At 34.0% G+C, this 17778-nt stretch overlaps 1 protein-coding gene across 3 annotated transcripts in view; it reads right to left on the bottom strand.

The window, feature by feature from the left end:
* Positions 1–17778, bottom strand: part of CSMD3 (CUB and Sushi multiple domains 3) — a 1204746-nt gene that overhangs the window by 297793 nt on the left and 889175 nt on the right. The gene's annotated exons all lie outside the window — the stretch shown is intronic.

Below are 17778 nucleotides of genomic sequence, written 5' to 3' on the forward strand. Positions count from 1 at the left end.
TTGCTGCCTACATTTTTACTATAACGGAAAGCAGAAAAGAAAGAGGCAAGGTTATATTTGTGGTTATTAAAAATAATAGAAATAAAATTTATTCATATACATATCCAAGTTTAGCCATATATATGCCAAATATATGTCAAATAACATTTTAAAGTAACTACAATATGAAGAACATTTCCACTCCAACTGCTTTTTCACTGTTTCTCCTTCTCATCCCTTATTTTGTTTTATTTCCTTCTTTATAATTTTTTGAGAGGGTAAAGCAATAGATAGAAGCACTCTCTTCTTAACACCATCAAATCGATCACCTCACTGGTATTTACATCCATATTTTGTTTCCTTGTCTTTTAAAATGGAGAAGTTGGCCTTGCTCTGTAAAAAGCCAACCCTAGTTCTTGTGTTGCTAGTATTAAACACTGTTAAGGACTTACTCCTAAATGTTCTTCATCTCCTCTGCATCACTAGCACATTGGATCATTCTCAGTCGCATGTACAGTACTATACTGGATCATTCTCAACAGCATGTAATTGTGGCTTCTATCTTCCATTTCAAACAAACAAACAAAACTTTATAATATCCCCATCCTCTTTCAGCTGCTTTCCCATTTCTCTGCTTTCTTTAATAGAAAATCTATTAAATATATCTCCTGAGAGAAGCTTCTATACAATTGTCTCCAGTTTTATTGTCAGTCTTTCCTCTATTCCACTGTTTTTAAATCCAGGCTGCCAAATCCAGTGGTAACTTTTATGGTTTCTTTCAAAAACCTTTCAGCAACATTTATTAGAGCTGACTATTCCTTCCTTCTTCAAGCGCTGTTTTTTATTTTGTTGTTTTGTTTTTTGGCCTCCAATTCATCAGCCTAGTCTGGTTTTCTTTCTGGCTTATTTGCTGCTCTCTTTTGGTATCTTTTGCTTTTGTTACTTGATAACCTAATGACTGAGGGCTGGAGTACCTTAGGAATTAGTCCTTAATGCTCTTGTCCCTTCTTTCCACAATTTCTCACTAAATAGCTTCATAAGTTTAAGTATTATTTTTAGCTTGACGCCCCTGAAATTTGTATATCCAGCCTCAACTTTTTTCTGAGCTCTTAACCATTCTCTTCAAGTGCCTATTTAACTTCTGTACTTAGATATCTGGTAGGTTCCTTAACTTACTATGTCCAAATATTGCAAAATTATAAAACCTTTTAATCTTCTGATTTAGAAAGTAAAAATGTAAAAAATAAGTATAAAATTTCACCTATATAAATTTTTCCTAGACAATTGATGTCATTGTAAATGTACTTCTAATTTATTATAATAACCATATAAAAATATGTTTTACAAATTGTTCAAAATAGAAGGTAAAAATCATTGACATAAGAAATAGAGTGAACATTAGCAAAAATATAAAATCTTCTAATTTTTACACTACTTTTTATGCCAGTGATTTTACTTTGTATGTTACCATTTATTTCTAATAAAATGAGTTTTTCTATCTGGTTGTTATAATAAATTAGAAATACATTTGCTATGACAAATTTTTACTTTCAAAATAGAACTGTTTCTATTCCACTAAAAACAAATAACTGTACCCATGGCTAAAATTCTCATTACCCCGAATGTGAAAAAAGATAGACATGTAAAAGTAATGCAATTTTCTAACTGCTTATACGTAGTAGAAACAATTTTTCAAGATATGTTGTTTTATTCTAATTATATATAAGGAATCTCTTTGAATTCATTGTAAAAGAATGTATGCTTATCTGAGAAAGCATATATTACTTAGAAATTGTTTTTACAATACCATCAATCTTCTTCACTGATCTAAATCCACTGAAAGAGTTCATAGCATTCGTCATTAAGTAACACGTCCTTATCAAATCTAGCTTTGCTATGCCCTAGGAAGAAATAAATTGTCCATCAGTACAAGAATTTGAAGAGAACTTCTTATTATAGTTAAAAACAAATGAATGAATGAATGAATAAATGAATGAACAAAACTGTCATTTGTCATTTCAGTGTATGCTGAAGGTTTATTTATAATATGATATTATTTTGAAGCCAGGAGATGTTTATTTCAAGTGTGCCATAACAATATTTACATTACATTTTAATTGCTTTACTCTGTTATGAATAACCTAGGGTTTGTTCAGAAAATAACCAGATGGCACTAACTACTACAAAATATAACTGAGTTCTCATTATTGCTACTGTAAATATACTTCTCACTTATTTTATCTTTGCTTCCATCTAGTTGGGAGTATAATTTCACTGGAAATATGCACTTCACTTAATATAGATTTCACAAGCTGAGCTGGGTGCATATGTAGTTCTCAACTGAAATATGGATGATTACTTGAAGTCAGAGATAAGTTGAATTACCATTGTGGTGACAAGAGCAAAAGAAAACACGCCGGTTTTCTTACTGCTTTGCTTGGTATAACAAAGAATAAATACACTGAAATCACTCTTAAGTTCTTATGTGTCCTTTCTGTTCAGAAAATCGACTTTTTGGTATAAACTTGTTTATTTCAAGACCTTTCAAAGAAGAAAAATCTTGGATCTCATACAGTTGGATGAGTAATGATATCAGAAGCAGGAGACTTAGACTTAGTGTACCATATTAAGAAAAGATATTAATCCCTTGTATTAGTTCCCTGAATCTTTTCTGCCTCATCTGTAAAACTGGCCTAGGAATATTTCATCTGCTTTATTTAGAATCAGACAAAATATTAAATTTTTATTCTAACAATTATATTCATAATCCTATGAAAATACAATTCTGAAATGAAAAAACACAAGTACATTTTAATATGCACTGTATAGGTTTTCTAAGCAATAATTTTATATTTTTTGCCATGTGTCAGGAGACTTAGCAAGGTCATGGTCCAAATTTGGTATTCACAGTTTCTCACATCCCTCTCTTTCAGCTTTATTGCCTTATATTTTTGTATTGGCTTAAAAATGACACTGTATTCTCCACTTCACTATCTATAAGAAAATCAAGATGGGTAATGGGAATACTTAACCTGTGAGAAAAATCTCATCCAGAGTCAAATCAATCAGAAAATATTTGAAATGCAGATGGTAACCTAGAGGTGGATTTCACCCTGGAGAATTTTGCCCTTGATTGAGCCCTTGCTTTGTACATGATCCATCAATTTTATAAAGAATGTTCAACATCATTATTAGGCCCACACTCTGCCAGCTACTCAGAAATGTGGCTATCTTTAGAATTTCATTATGTTACTAAGGATACATCTAATGATATGGCAAGTCAGGTTAAAGTTGATGGCAGCATGACAGACACATTCTCAACAACCTAGGAGAGAAACAAAGCTGCTTAATGCATGGTATGGAAAAGAAACCTCAAAGCCAGTGTTGTAATATACTTCCAAGTATATAGAAATCTCTTTTTTAAAAATGCATATGCATTTATTACACCAAATAATTATTGAACCAGGTACTACGCTTGATGTTGGAGATATTAACAGAAACAACACAGCCCTGCTTTCATAGATTCTTATGCTCCAGTATGCCTACAAAAGTTGTTGGCATTGTATCATATCATATCATATCATATACAGTCAATGATATAATTTTTGTGGAATCAAAGGCCTGTTAGGTTGAAGACTATCAAAAGGATCCGTACAAGAAACTCATTTTACATCCAAAGATTACAGAAAATATGAGTCGATTTGAAATAGAATTCTAGTATATGGGGATGACCAGTATTAGTAAGTAAAAAAAAAAAGAAATAAAAATTATGTAAAAATGGTTTCACATTACTTCTGACTGACAGTATACAGTATTTGTATGTTTTTAGTTTTACATTATTAGAAGATTTACCCATTCAATCAGATTCGTTAAATATTTACCAAGTACCAGGTGCCGTGCCAAGTTATGGGGACACAAATACCAACAGGATGACATCCTTACCCTTCAAGGAACACAGGCTAAGAGGAACAGTAGATGTGAACATAGTTTTAAAATAACAACATGTGTATCAAAATCTGATGACTTTGTTATTGAAACTGAAAAAATTATTAAGCATGAAACAAGAAGCTAAAACTAAATAAAATTATATAATTAAAATATGTATTGAGTAACATAATTGATATTATATTGACGTATGTCTCACAATAGTTATACAAAAACTATTTTAAAAATAAAATAATTTCTAAAAAATTAAAATGACATCTGTGTACAAAAAGCATCTTCTTTATACGAATTATCTGAATATTAAAATAACGTGCAAAATAATCATTTGTGTTACACATGTTCATTCTTTAATTGGTTTCTTAGCCACATTTAATGCCCTTTTTACTATTTTTTCTAAAGAATGTGTTTTTTCAATATATTCTTATTTTTATTAGTATTGCTAGAAACATTTTTATATATTTTAAACTGTCGGTAGCTCGATTGATATCATCATAAGCCATACTATTTTTAATTGAGAACATTTCCTCTTTATAAGTGTTAGCTACCTGGTAAGCTCAGGTTTAATTCTTGGAAATGAAGAAAAATTTCAATTTTATTTTTATTTTCATTAAGCAGTACGTAAACATTTCAGCTCAAATATTTTCACATGTACTGAATTTTAACTTCTTTTCAGAATACATTTTTGACACACTTTTATAATATGAAACTTGTCAAACAAGTTTTCTTAAATTATAATGTTTTGAAATATTTATCTACAAGCTGTATAATTATATACAAAATAAATTTTATATATAAAATTTTATTTATATATGATGTATATTAAATATACATTTTCTTAACTTTATTCTATCCCAGAATAAAGTAGAAGTTTAATCCAATTAAAAATAACTATCAAAAGGCCGGGCGCAGTGGCTCACGCCTGTAATCCCAGCACTTTGGTGGACCGAGGCGGGTGGATCACGAGGTCAGGAAATCGAGACCATCCTGGCTAACATGGTGAAACCCCCTCTCTACTAAAAATACAAAAAAATTAGCCAGGCGTGGTGGCGGGTGCCTGTGGTCCCAGCTACTTGGGAGGCTGAGGCAGGAGAATGGCGTGAACCCAGGAGGTGGAGCATGCCTAGAACCGAGATCTCGCCACTGCACTCCAGCCTGGGCGACAGAGCGAGACTCCGTCCTCCCAAAAAAAACCCAAAAACCATATATATATATATATATATATATGTATATATATATATACATATATATATACATATATATACATATATATATACATATATATACATATATATATACATATATATATACATATATACACACACACACACACACACATATATAAAATATATATATATATACAGGGTCTTTATATATATAGTTTTTGTTTTTATATATATAAATATATATATTTTATATATGTATATATATTTTATATATATAAATATATATATAAAGACCCTTTAACAAGTCAAGGCATACTAAAATACTAAAGTTTCAAATTTTAATATTGTACAGTGTTTGAACTTTCATTCTTCTAAAGAAATCACACTTAAATGTCTTCCTGTGTATTGTTTTCAATAATTGCTTTCAATTATTGTTATTGTTTCAATTTCAGTTATTGTTTTCAATAATTGCTATTTACTTAAAATTGTAAAAACTGAAGATTTTTAGCACTGTACTAACTGAATATTTTAAGATTTTCAGTGGATTTTAATGAATAGCTATCAAAATGCAAACGTTTTATTTTCAAAATCATTCAATATCATAGTAGGGCATTTTAGTTTATTTTCAAAATAGTACTTCAAAAACCCAAACCTTTCTAGGACTTATTGACAATGATCTGGAAAAAGAGAACATGGTACTGGCATACTATGTTCTTTTATTTATTTTTTGAATCAGCTTTACTTTGTCTCTTTGTCTCTCTCACACAACCACACCCACAACCCACAAACACACACCACTTAGTTCAATTATTTCAACTGCATATAAAAATATTTGTATATTTTAACAACAGTTTTATTGTGATGGGTAATTATTACAATTTTATTGGTTGCAATTATGAATTTTGTGTATACAACAACCAATTCCTAGTACATTTCTGTTTTTTAATTTTATAAGAGCTTTGTTTTTATTATGAGGTTATGTACCACCAAAATTTACATTTGTATTTTATCACAAAATACATAATTTTATCTTTAATATTAAATTTTAATTTGTGGCCTTTGCTCACTTTAAATATTTAAAAGATAATTTTTTTGCTTAAAGTTTTTTTTAAAAGGGTTGTGCTGTTTATAACATATGTAAAAGTAAGATAAATGAAAACATGCCCCAATGAACTGAAGAAGGAAATGGAAATACACTATTAGAAGGTTCTTACATTATATGTGAGGTGGTATAATATTATTTAATGATAGGTTTGTCTATTTGACATAATGACAGGTTTTCATAAGCCAAAGATACACGTTACAAGAGTTAGAGCAAATGCTTTCTTTCCTCCCAAAAGAGGTATAGCTAATAAGCTAATAGAAGAGAAAAAAATGATGGTAAGAAAAAAGTAACAATTAACAGGTGGATTCAATAAAAAAAATAGCAATATGGTAGACAAACTTTAACCAAGTGAATAATTATATTAAATATAAGTAGTCTAATGGTTAAAAGACTCCAACTAAGGGAGAGAGATTTTCAAACAATAAAAAATCAAGATGCAACCATAAGCTATTTACTAGTAGTCTACTTTAAATATAAAGACACTGATAACTTAAAAGTAAAAAGATGCTAAAACGCATCATATGATATATATATATAGAAAAAGTAAACTTTAACACAAGGAAAATTACCAGAGAAAAAGAGACAGATTTCATATCAATAAAAGGGTCAAAAAAGGGTCAAAAAAACCCCATAGCATCCAAAATGTATGCAGCTCATAACATATCTTCAAAACGCATGAGGCAAAAAATAAAAGTAAAAGATAAAAAGAATAAATAGACAAATGTGAAACTGCAGTGGGGCATTTTAACACTTTTCTTGAGTAGTTGATAAAATAAGTGAAGTAATGATATTGAATAATTAACACTATCAACAAAATTGATATTTATAAAACACTTCAAAAACAATGGTAATACACTTTTTTTTAGGTAGGTGCACATGGTATTTTTTTTAAAAAAACATGTTGGACTATGGTTTTCTCAGTAAAACAAGTCTCAGTAAATTTAAAACTAATAAAATATTAATTTTTAACTGAATGTATAATATATGTTTATCTTTAACACAATCAACTTTCAAAGACTTTATTTTGACTTCATGAAATTAATACAAAAATAAAACTTGCATTGGAATTTAAGTATTTGAGGCAATCGATGTTACTGATTCTCTATTTGAAGCAATTGATGTGACTCATATAAAAATAGATTTATTCAACTATTTGTGAAGTTCTGCTAAGGGAGCTGGCATATTAACACTCTTCATACATTCTCAGAAGAGAATTTAGAATACAAAGTGATGAAATTAGTATAGTATTCATTTGACCTAAATACAAGGTCCTGCTTTTTAAAACATATTTGTGTCTTCTGGTTTTCACATCATCAGTGATGACACTATGGTCCTCATGTACATTAACTAATACACTGTATGCAAGTTGCAAGTTCATCACCACTTTTTTAAAAAAATTTAATTGAGTTTTTTTGTAATTAGTGTGCAGATATTATTAGCAGTTTATACATACTCCTTAATATAAGTACTAAAAATTTAAAAATCATGTAGCCAATCCAAACATCTATTCTAATGATTTATCTTAAAGATTGTAGGCAATTTATTCATTAAAAAAACCAAGTAATAATATGTTAAAATAACTAGTTATACACTCTTAGGTCTAAAGTCCCAACATATACCAGGATTTAAACACAGTAAACCAGGATTCAAACACAGTAAATTCTCAATCAAAATATCCCATTCTTCATAACATGCTAGCAAGTAATTAGGAAAAAAAAACCTGTTACTAACAAAGATGTCATGATGCCAGTGATAAATTGAATACCAAGGAGCACTTTAATTTAGGAAATAATTCCAATAAAAAGAACATGACAAGTGACATCAGCACAATGGCAAAGTAGAAGGTCCTGTACACTCTACCCCCAAAAAAACACAAATTCAGGAACAAATCATTGACAAATTTCCTTTATGAGAAATCCAGAAACTAAGTGAAAGGCTCCTGCAGCCCAGGTGAATGTGAAACCAGACTGACCAAAACTAGTAGAGAGATCCAGAACACCCTCTCGCCAGACTCCCCACCACTGGCACGGTGCCATATAATCAGGAAGCGATTCACTCCTAGCTCCCAGCTTCTCCCAGAGGAGAAAGGCCTTGGTTTGCACATGCAGCACCCCAACCATTCCAAAAGGACTCCACAGAGGTCTGGCTTCTGTCTTGCCAGTCTTGGATCTCTGATGGGACCAGCACAGGATACCAGCTGGGGAAAACAGAGATGGAAGCTAGGGGCAATTGATGCCCCTAGCTTCAAGCTTCCCTGCTGCTCAGATGTCCCAAGTCTTCTTTGCTGCTCAGCATAACATGAGCAACAACAGCAACCACAAAAAACCAACCAACAAACAAACAAAATCAGCTCTCAGCTTCTCTCTGAGAAGAAAAAGAGTTGATCTAAGCATCCAATGCCCCAACTTTGCCGGGATTGCCTAAAGAACTGGCAACTATTTGCCAGTCTTAGAACTCTAACTGGTCTGCCACAAATAAGGGATAATGGAAATATTGGTTTGGACTGGTAGTGTCATAGTTTCCCCCAGTGGGTCAGCACAGAGCAAATACACAAAAATCACAGTTAATGGGGTACAGTGGCTCACACCTATAATCCCAGAACTTTGAATATTTGAAAGGCCGAGTTCAGGAGTTTGAGACCAGCCTGACCATCATGGCAAAACCACATCCCTACAAAAAATACAAAAATTAGCCAGTAGAGTGGTGCATGTCTGTAGTCTCAGCTACTCAGAAGGCTGAGGCAGAAGGATCAGTTTGAGCCTGGGAGGTTGAGACTGCCGTGAGCTGTAAGCATGCCGCTGCACTCCAGCCTGGATGACAGAGCAAGACTCTGCCTCAAAAAAACAAACCAACAAAAATCCAGCTGTCTGTTTCTCCTTGTAAAGGGAAAGAGTTATTGGTAGAGACTCTAGAATCTCTGGCCAGGCTGGTTGATGGTGGTCTTCTCTGGTACAAGCAGAGTCTGGGCAGACGGGATGCAGTGTGTTTAATTGGATGATACACATATGCCAATGCAGAGCATCAAGGAAAATTAAGAATCAGAAAAAAATAATTCAAACAAAGGAATAAGATAAATCTCCAGACATCAGCCTTAATAAAATGAAGTTATATAATTTATCTGACAGACAAATAAAAATAACTATTATAAAGATGCTCAGAAAGCTCAAGAGAATCATGCATGAACAAAATGAGAATTCCAACAAACAGATAGAAAATATAAGAAAGTACCAAACAGAAATCATGGGGCTGAAGAACACAATAACTAAAGTGAAAAATAACTAGCAAGGTCCAGCAGCAGACTAGATCAAGCTAATAAAAGGACCAGCAACTCAAGGACACATCATTAAAAATAATTCAGTCAAAAGAGCAAAAAGAACAAAATAATGAAAAAAGTGAAGAAACCTTAAGGCTCACAATTTAGGGACCAATATTTACATTATGAGAGTGTCAGAAGGAGAAGAGAAAAAGAAAAACAAGACAGTTTACTCAAATAAATAATAGCTAAAATTTTCCCAAACCTGGAGAATGAAATGAACATCCAGACACAAGAAGTCCAAAGAACACCAAATAAGAGTAACCTAAATAAATCCATACTGAGACACATTACAAGCAAATTGTCAATAGTCATCAAAGACAAAGAAAACATTTTGAAAGCAGAAAGAGAAGAACAACTTGTCACATATAAGGGAAGCTCCATAAGAGTAGCTATTTCAGCAGAAACTTTGCAGACCATAAAGGAGAGTGATGGTATATTTAAAATGTGGAAAGAATAAATAGCCTGCCACCATACACGGCCAAACTGTCTTTCAAAAATGAAGGTTGGAAAAAGACTCCCAAACAAAAGCTGAAGGAGCTCATCACCACTAGACATGCCTTAGGAGAAATGCCAAGAAAGTTCTTCACTTTGAAATGAAAGGATTCTACACAGCAAACGTACAACACAAGAATATACAAAACTCAGTTGGGACTTTGCATTAGAAGTCCGTGTTGATCCTACCACAATGGAACACAGCATTGGGCAGAATTCCAAAGCCCTTGACTCCGGGCCAATACCACAGAGGGAATACTTATTCTTACACCAGGCAAGATAGAAATCTGTAGCCACAGCCACAGCAGAAGGGCTTAAGCCCTAGCTGACTGAAATGGTCTTGGGCCTCAAATAAATTTCAGTGGCAGCAATTCTGTAGTGACCATGGTCTTTGGGTGAGCCCCAGTGCTGCAATGACCTGGAAGGCTGTGGGCTTATGGTGCAATCCAGTGTGACATCAGCTGCGGGGGCCACAGAAGTGCCTATGTCACCCCTCCCCTAACACAGTCACCCCTCCCCTAGCACAGTGCAGAGACAAAGAGAGAGACATCTTCCGCTTGAGGGAAGGAGAGGGAAGAGTACTGGGGACTTTGCCTTGGAAACTAGTACAGTGCCACCACAGCACAACACAGCATGCGGCAGATCCCCAAAGCCCCTGATTTCAGGCCACTGCTCCCATCAATTCTTCTAGATCCACCCCATGCTAGAAGGAAATCTGCTACCCTGGCAGGATGGAACAAACCCAAATCTGAGCTGGCTTCACTACCAGCTGCTTAAAGAGGCCTGAGGCTATCAATAAACATCAGCAGCAGTCAGGCCATGATTATGGGCATTGGGTGAGCCTCAGTGCTGTGTTGGTCTGGAAGGTTGCAGGCTTTGGGTGCCAGTTACAACAGCCACAGGAATGGCCATGTAACCCCTTCCCAAACTCCAGGCAGCTGAGTATGAAGAGACTCCTGTTTGAGGTAAAGAGACGAAAGTGAGTGAAGGATCATCCTGGCAACCCAAGAAATTTTCCATGATCTCCCAAAAGTCCATCAGAAATAAGTACATAGAAGTCCACAAGATGGTTGCAGTGTAATTGGACTTAGAATACTCTCTAGTACTAAAACAGCTGCAGTGACTACAAGCTTGGGGAACTCAATAATAAATCATATTTGAATTTTTGAAATGTTCTCTGAAGAAGGATGGGTACTAACAAGGCCAGATTGTGAAAACTGGAATAAATAACTAACTCTGAAATGCCCAGACATTGATTGACACATGTCCACTAGCCTCAAGAACATTCAAGAAAATATGATCTAACCAAACAGACTAACTAAGGCACCAGTGATTAACCTTGGAGTGGCCGAGATATGCAACCTTTTGGTGCATTCAAAATAGCTGATTTGAGGAAGCTCAGTGAACTTCAAGAAACTCAGATAATCAGTTTAGAAGTTTATTAGATAAATTATATATATATAAATAATTTAAAAAATCAAACAGAAACCTAGAGATGAAAAATACAATTGATGAACTGATGAATGCAAAAATGCATTAGAGTGTCTCAACAGCAGAACTGATTAAGCAGAAGAAAGAATTCATGACCTGGAAGACAGGTTATTTGAAAATACACAGTCAAAGGATTAAGAAGAATAAAGAAGGCTTACGAGATTTAGAAAACGGCTTCAAGAAGGCAAATCTAAGTGTCATTGGACTTAAAGAAGGAGTGAGAGCTAGAGATACAAAATATATTCAAAGAAATGATAACAGAGAACATTCCAAATTTAGAGAAAAATATGAATATCCAGGTATAAAAAGGTCAAAGATCACAAAGCAGAGTCAATCAAAATAACACTATCCCAGGGCATTTAATAATCAAACTCTCAAATGTCAAGGACAAAGAGGATTCTACAAACAGCAAAAGCAAAGCAAATAACATATCAATGAGCTACGATACATTTGGCAGTAGACTTCTCAGCAAGCTATGAGAGAGTGTCATGGAATATTCAAAGTGCTAAAGGCAAAAAAATTTCTAACCAAGAATATAGTAGTGAGAAAAACTGCCTTTCAAACATGAAGGAGAAATAAAAACTTTCACAAACAAACAAAAGCTAAGAGTCTGCATCATCATAACTGTTTTACAAGAAATGCTAGTAAGAGTCCTTCCATCTGAAAAAAAAAGGATGTTAATATACAGCAAGAAATAATCTGAGAGTACAAAACTCACTGGTAAAATTAAGTTCACAGACAAATTCAGAATATTCTAATACTGTAATTGTGGTGTGTAACACTTGTGTCTTTAGTCTGAAGAAGAAAAGACACATCTATCAAAAATAACAACTATAACAGTTTGTTAGGAGATAGACAATATGGAAAGATATAAATTGATACAACAAAAAGCCTACATATGGGGAGGAGTATGAAATCAAAATGCAGGGCTTTATAGATTTTTCTTTGTTTGTTTCTGTGCTTTTCTCTGCCACCAAACTTAAGTAGCCATTAGTTTAAAATAACTTGTACAACTAAAAGATTTTCTTTGTAAGCCATACAGTAATCACAAAACATAGACTTATAATAGAGAAAGTAAAAATAAAAAGCAAGGGATTCAAACATACTAACTTTGTGGTTAAGAAAATCACTTAACCACAAAGGAAGTGAAGAAGAAAGAAAAAGAGGAGTTATAAAATAACCAGAAAAAAAAGTAACAAAATGACATTTGTAAGTCCTTATCTATCAATAATGGCATTGAATGTAAATTGACTCAATTTTCAATTGAAAAACAAAGTGGCTGAATGAACTAAAAAATAAGACCCAAATATATGCTGCTTACAAGTAACATACTCATCTATAAGGACATGCATATACTGAATGTGAAGGAATGAAACATGTATTTTATGCAAACGGAAACCAAAAAAAGAGCAAGAGTAGCTGTACTTAGATAAAATAGATGGCAAGTCAAAAAACTGAAAAGATACAAAGGAATTCATTATGTAATAATGAAGGGGTCCATTTATCAAGAGGATATAACAATCATAAATATATATATATATGTACCCAATATCAAAGCATCCAAATATTTACAGCAGATATTAATACAGCTAAAGGGAGAGAGAAAGAACAGTACAATAATAGTGGGGGACTTCAACACTCCACAATCAGCAATAGATAGATCATCCAGACAGAAAATCAGCAAAGAAACATTGGAATAAAACTACACTGCACACCAAATGGACCTACTTGACATTTACAAAAGATTGTATCCAGCTGCTGCAGAGTATACATACTTCTCATTTGCATCAGGAACATTCTCTGAGATAGAGCATAGGTTATGCCACAAAACAAGTCTTGACAAATTCCAAAATATTTGAATCATCTTTTCTGACTATAATGGAATAAAACCAGAAATCAAAGACAAAAGAAACATTAGAAATTGTACAAATAACATGGAAATTAAATGACATGCTCCTGAACAACCAATGGGTCAGTGAAGAAATTAAGAAGGAAATTAAAAGATTTCTTGAAAGAGAAAGCAGGAAAGATCAAAAATTGACACCCTAACATCACAATTAAAAGAACTAGAAAAGCAAGAGCAAACACATTCAAAAGCTAGCAGAAGGCAAGAAATAACTAAAATCAGAGAAGAACTGAAGGAAATAGAGACACAAAAAAGTCTTCAAAAAATTAATGAATCCAGGAGCTGGTTTTTTGAAAGGATCAACAAAATTGATAGACCGCTAGCAAGACTAATAAAGAAGAAAAGAGAGAAGAATCAAATAGACACAATAAAAAATGATAAAGGGGATATCACCACCAATCCCACAGAAATACAAACTACCATCAGAGAATACTACAAACACCTAAATAAACTAGCAAATAAACTAGAAAATCTAGAAGAAATGGATAAATTCCTCGACACATACACTCTCCCAAGACTAAACCAGGAAGAAGTTGAATCTCTGAATAGACCAATAACAGGCTCTGAAATTGTGGCAAAAATCAATAGCTTACCAACCAAAAAGAGTCCAGGGCCAGATGGATTCACAGCCAAATACTACCAGAGGTACAAGGAGAAATTGGTACCATTCCTTCTGAAACTATTCCAATCAATAGAAAAAGAGGGAATCCTCCCTAACTCATTTTATGAGGCCAGCATCATCCTGATACCAAAGCCAGGCAGAGACAAAACCAAAAAAGGGAATTTTAGACCAATATCCTCGATGAACATTGATGCAAAAATCCTCAATAAAATACTGGCAAACCGAATCCAGCAGCACATCAAAAAGCTTATCCACCATGATCAAGTGGGATTCATCCCTGGGATGCAAGGCTGGTTCAATATATGCAAATCAATAAATGTAATCCAGCATATAAACAGAACCAAAGACAAAAACCACATGATTATCTCAATAGATGCAGAAAAGGCCTTTGACAAAATTCAACAACTAAAAACTCTCAATAAATTAGGTATTGATGGGACATATCTCAAAATAATAAGAGCTGTCTATGACAAACACACAGCCAATATGAGCAAAAACTGGAAGCATTCCCTTTGAAAACTGGCACAAGACAGGGATGCCCTCTCTCACCACTCCTATTCAACATAGTGTTGGAAGTTCTGGCCAGGGCAATTAGGCAGGAGAAGGAAATAAAGGGTATTCAATTAGGAAAAGAGGAAGTCAAATTGTCCCTGTTTGCAGATGACATGATTGTATATCTAGAAAACCCCATTGTCTCAGACCAAAATCTCCTTAAGCTGATAAGCAACTTCGGCAAAGTCTCAGGATACAAAATCAATGTACAAAAATCACAAGCACTCTTATACACCAATAACAGACAAACAGAGAGCCAAATCATGAGTGAACTCCCATTCACAATTGCTTCAAAGAGAATAAAATACCTAGGAATCTTCCACTTACAAGGGACGTGAAGGACCTCTTCAAGGAGAACTACAAACCACTGCTCAATGAAATAAAAGAGGATACAAACAAATGGAAGAACATTCCATGCTCATGGGTAGGAAGAATAAATATCATGAAAATGGCCATAGTGCCCAGGGTAATTTATAGATTCAACGCCATCCCCATCAAGCTACCAATGACTTTCTTCACAGAATTGGAAAAACTACTTTAAAGTTCATATGGAACCAAAAAAGAGCCCGCATCACCAAGTCGATCCTAAGCCGAAAGAACAAAGCTGGAGGCATCATGCTACCTGACTTCAAACTATACTACAAGGCTACAGTAACCAAAACAGCATGGTACTGGTACCAAAACAGAGATATAGATCAATGGAACAGAACAGAGCCCTCAGAAATAATGTCGCATATCTACAACTATCTGATCTTTGACAAACCTGAGAAAAACAAGCAATGGGGAAAGGATTCCCCATTTAATAAATGGTGCTGGGAACACTGGCTAGCCATATGTCAAAAGCTGAAACTGGATCCCTTCCTTACACCTTATACAAAAATCAATTCAAGATGGATTAAAGACTTAAACGTTAGACCTAAAACCATAAAAACCCTAGAAGAAAACTTAGGCATTACCATTCAGGACATAGGCATGGGCAAGGACTTCATGTCTAAAACACCAAAAGCAATGGCAACAAAAGCCAAAATTGACAAATGGGATCTAATTAAACTAAAGAGCTTCTGCACAGCAAAAGAAACTACCATCAGAGTGAACAGGCAACCTACAAAATGGGAGAAAATTTTCGCAACCTACTCATCTGACAAAGGGCTAATATCCAGAATCTACAATGAACTCAAACAAATTTACAAGAAAAACTAAACAATGCCATGAAAAAGTGGGTGAAGGACATGAGCAGACACTTCTCAAAAGAGGACATTTATGCAGCCAAAAACCACATGAAAAAATGCTCACCATCACTGGTCATCAGAGAAATGCAAATCAAAACCACAATGAGATACCATCTCACACCAGTTAGAATGGCAATCATTAAAAAGTCAGGAAACAACAAGTGCTGGAGAGGATGTGGAGAAATAGGAACACTTTTACACTGCTGGTGGGACTGTAAACTAGTTCAACCATTGTGGAAGTCAGTGTAGCGATTCCTCAGGGATCTAGAACTAGAAATACCACTTGACCCAGCCATCCCATTACTGGGTATATACCCAAAGGACTATAAATCATGTTGCTATAAAGACACACGCACACGTATGTTTATTGTGGCACTATTCACGATAGCAAAGACTTGGAACCAACCCAAATGTCCATCAATGATAGACTGGATTAAGAAAATGTGGCACATATACACCATGGAATACTATGCAGCCATAAAAAATGATGAGTTCATGTCCTTTGTAGGGACATGGATGAAATTGGAAATCATCATTCTCAGTAAAGTATCGCAAGAACAAAAAACCAAACACCGCATATTCTCACTTGTAGGTGGGAATTGAACAATGAGAACACTTGGACACAGGAAGGTGAACATCACACTCTAGGGACCATTTTGGGGTAGGGGGAGGGGGGAGGGATAGCATTAGGTGATATACCTAATGCTAAATGACGAGATAACGGGTGCAGCACACCAGCATGGCACATGTATACATATGTAACTAACCTGCACATTGTGCACATGTACCCTAAAACTTAAAGTATAATAATAATAAAATAAAATAAAGATTTCTTGAAAAAAGGAAATGTAAACAAAACACCCCAAATAAAACCTAAAATATACAGCAACAGCAGTACTAATTTATAGCAGGAAACACCTATACAAAGAAGTAGAATGTCTTCACATTAACAATCCGATGCTCCTCAAAGAACTAGAAAACAATGACAAATTAAACCCCAAATTAGTAGAAGGAAAGAAATTATAAAGATCAGAAAAGGAAAAAAAAATTGAGAGTGAAAAAAGATACAAAGGATAAAATGAAAACTCTCTTTTTGAAAAGATAAACTAAATTAACAATTTTTTCTTAGCTAGATTAAGAGAAAAGAGAGAAGACTCAGGTAAAAATCACAGCCAAAAAATGAGACATTAAAACTGATACCACAGAAACACAGGGAATTATTAGAGACTATTATGAAGAAGAATATACAAACCAATGGGAAAACTTAGAAGTACATGAATTTCTAGACACATAAATATACCAAAATTGATCCATGAAGAAATAGAAAACTTGAGCAGACCAATAACAAGTAATGAGTTCAAAGTAGTAAAAAAAAAAAAAGTCCCCCATCAATAAAAAACTCAGGAACGAATGGATTCACTGATAAATTCTACCAAACATTTAGAGAAGACCTAATACCAATTCTAATCACACTATTTCAAAAAACTGAAAAGGAAGTACACTTCCAAACTCATTCTATGAGGCCAATTTACTCTGATACCAAAACCAAAGACACAGCAGGAAAAGAAAACAAAGAGCCTCAACCAAATACTAGCAAATTGAACACAATAACACATTAAAAAGATCATTTACTGTGATCAAGTGGGATACATCCCTGGGATACAAATATCATTCAACATATTCAAATCAGTGAACAGGATGCATCTCATTAGCAGAATCATGGACATAAACTATATGAAGCATTGCAACAAATGCTAAAAAAAAAAGCAGTCAACAAAATCCAGCATCCCTTAATGATAACAACTCTCAACAAACTGGTTATGGAAGGAATATATCTAAAAATAACAAAGGCCATATACAACAAACCCACAGCTAACATCATCCTAAACAGGGAAATGTCGACAGCCTTTTTTCTAAGATCTGGAACAAGACAAGGCCAAGAATGACCACTTTTATAACTGTTATTCATCATAGTACT

Source organism: Gorilla gorilla, chromosome 7 (genome assembly GCF_029281585.2).
Source record: "Gorilla gorilla gorilla isolate KB3781 chromosome 7, NHGRI_mGorGor1-v2.1_pri, whole genome shotgun sequence".
NCBI classification, from domain to species: Eukaryota; Metazoa; Chordata; class Mammalia; order Primates; family Hominidae; genus Gorilla; species Gorilla gorilla.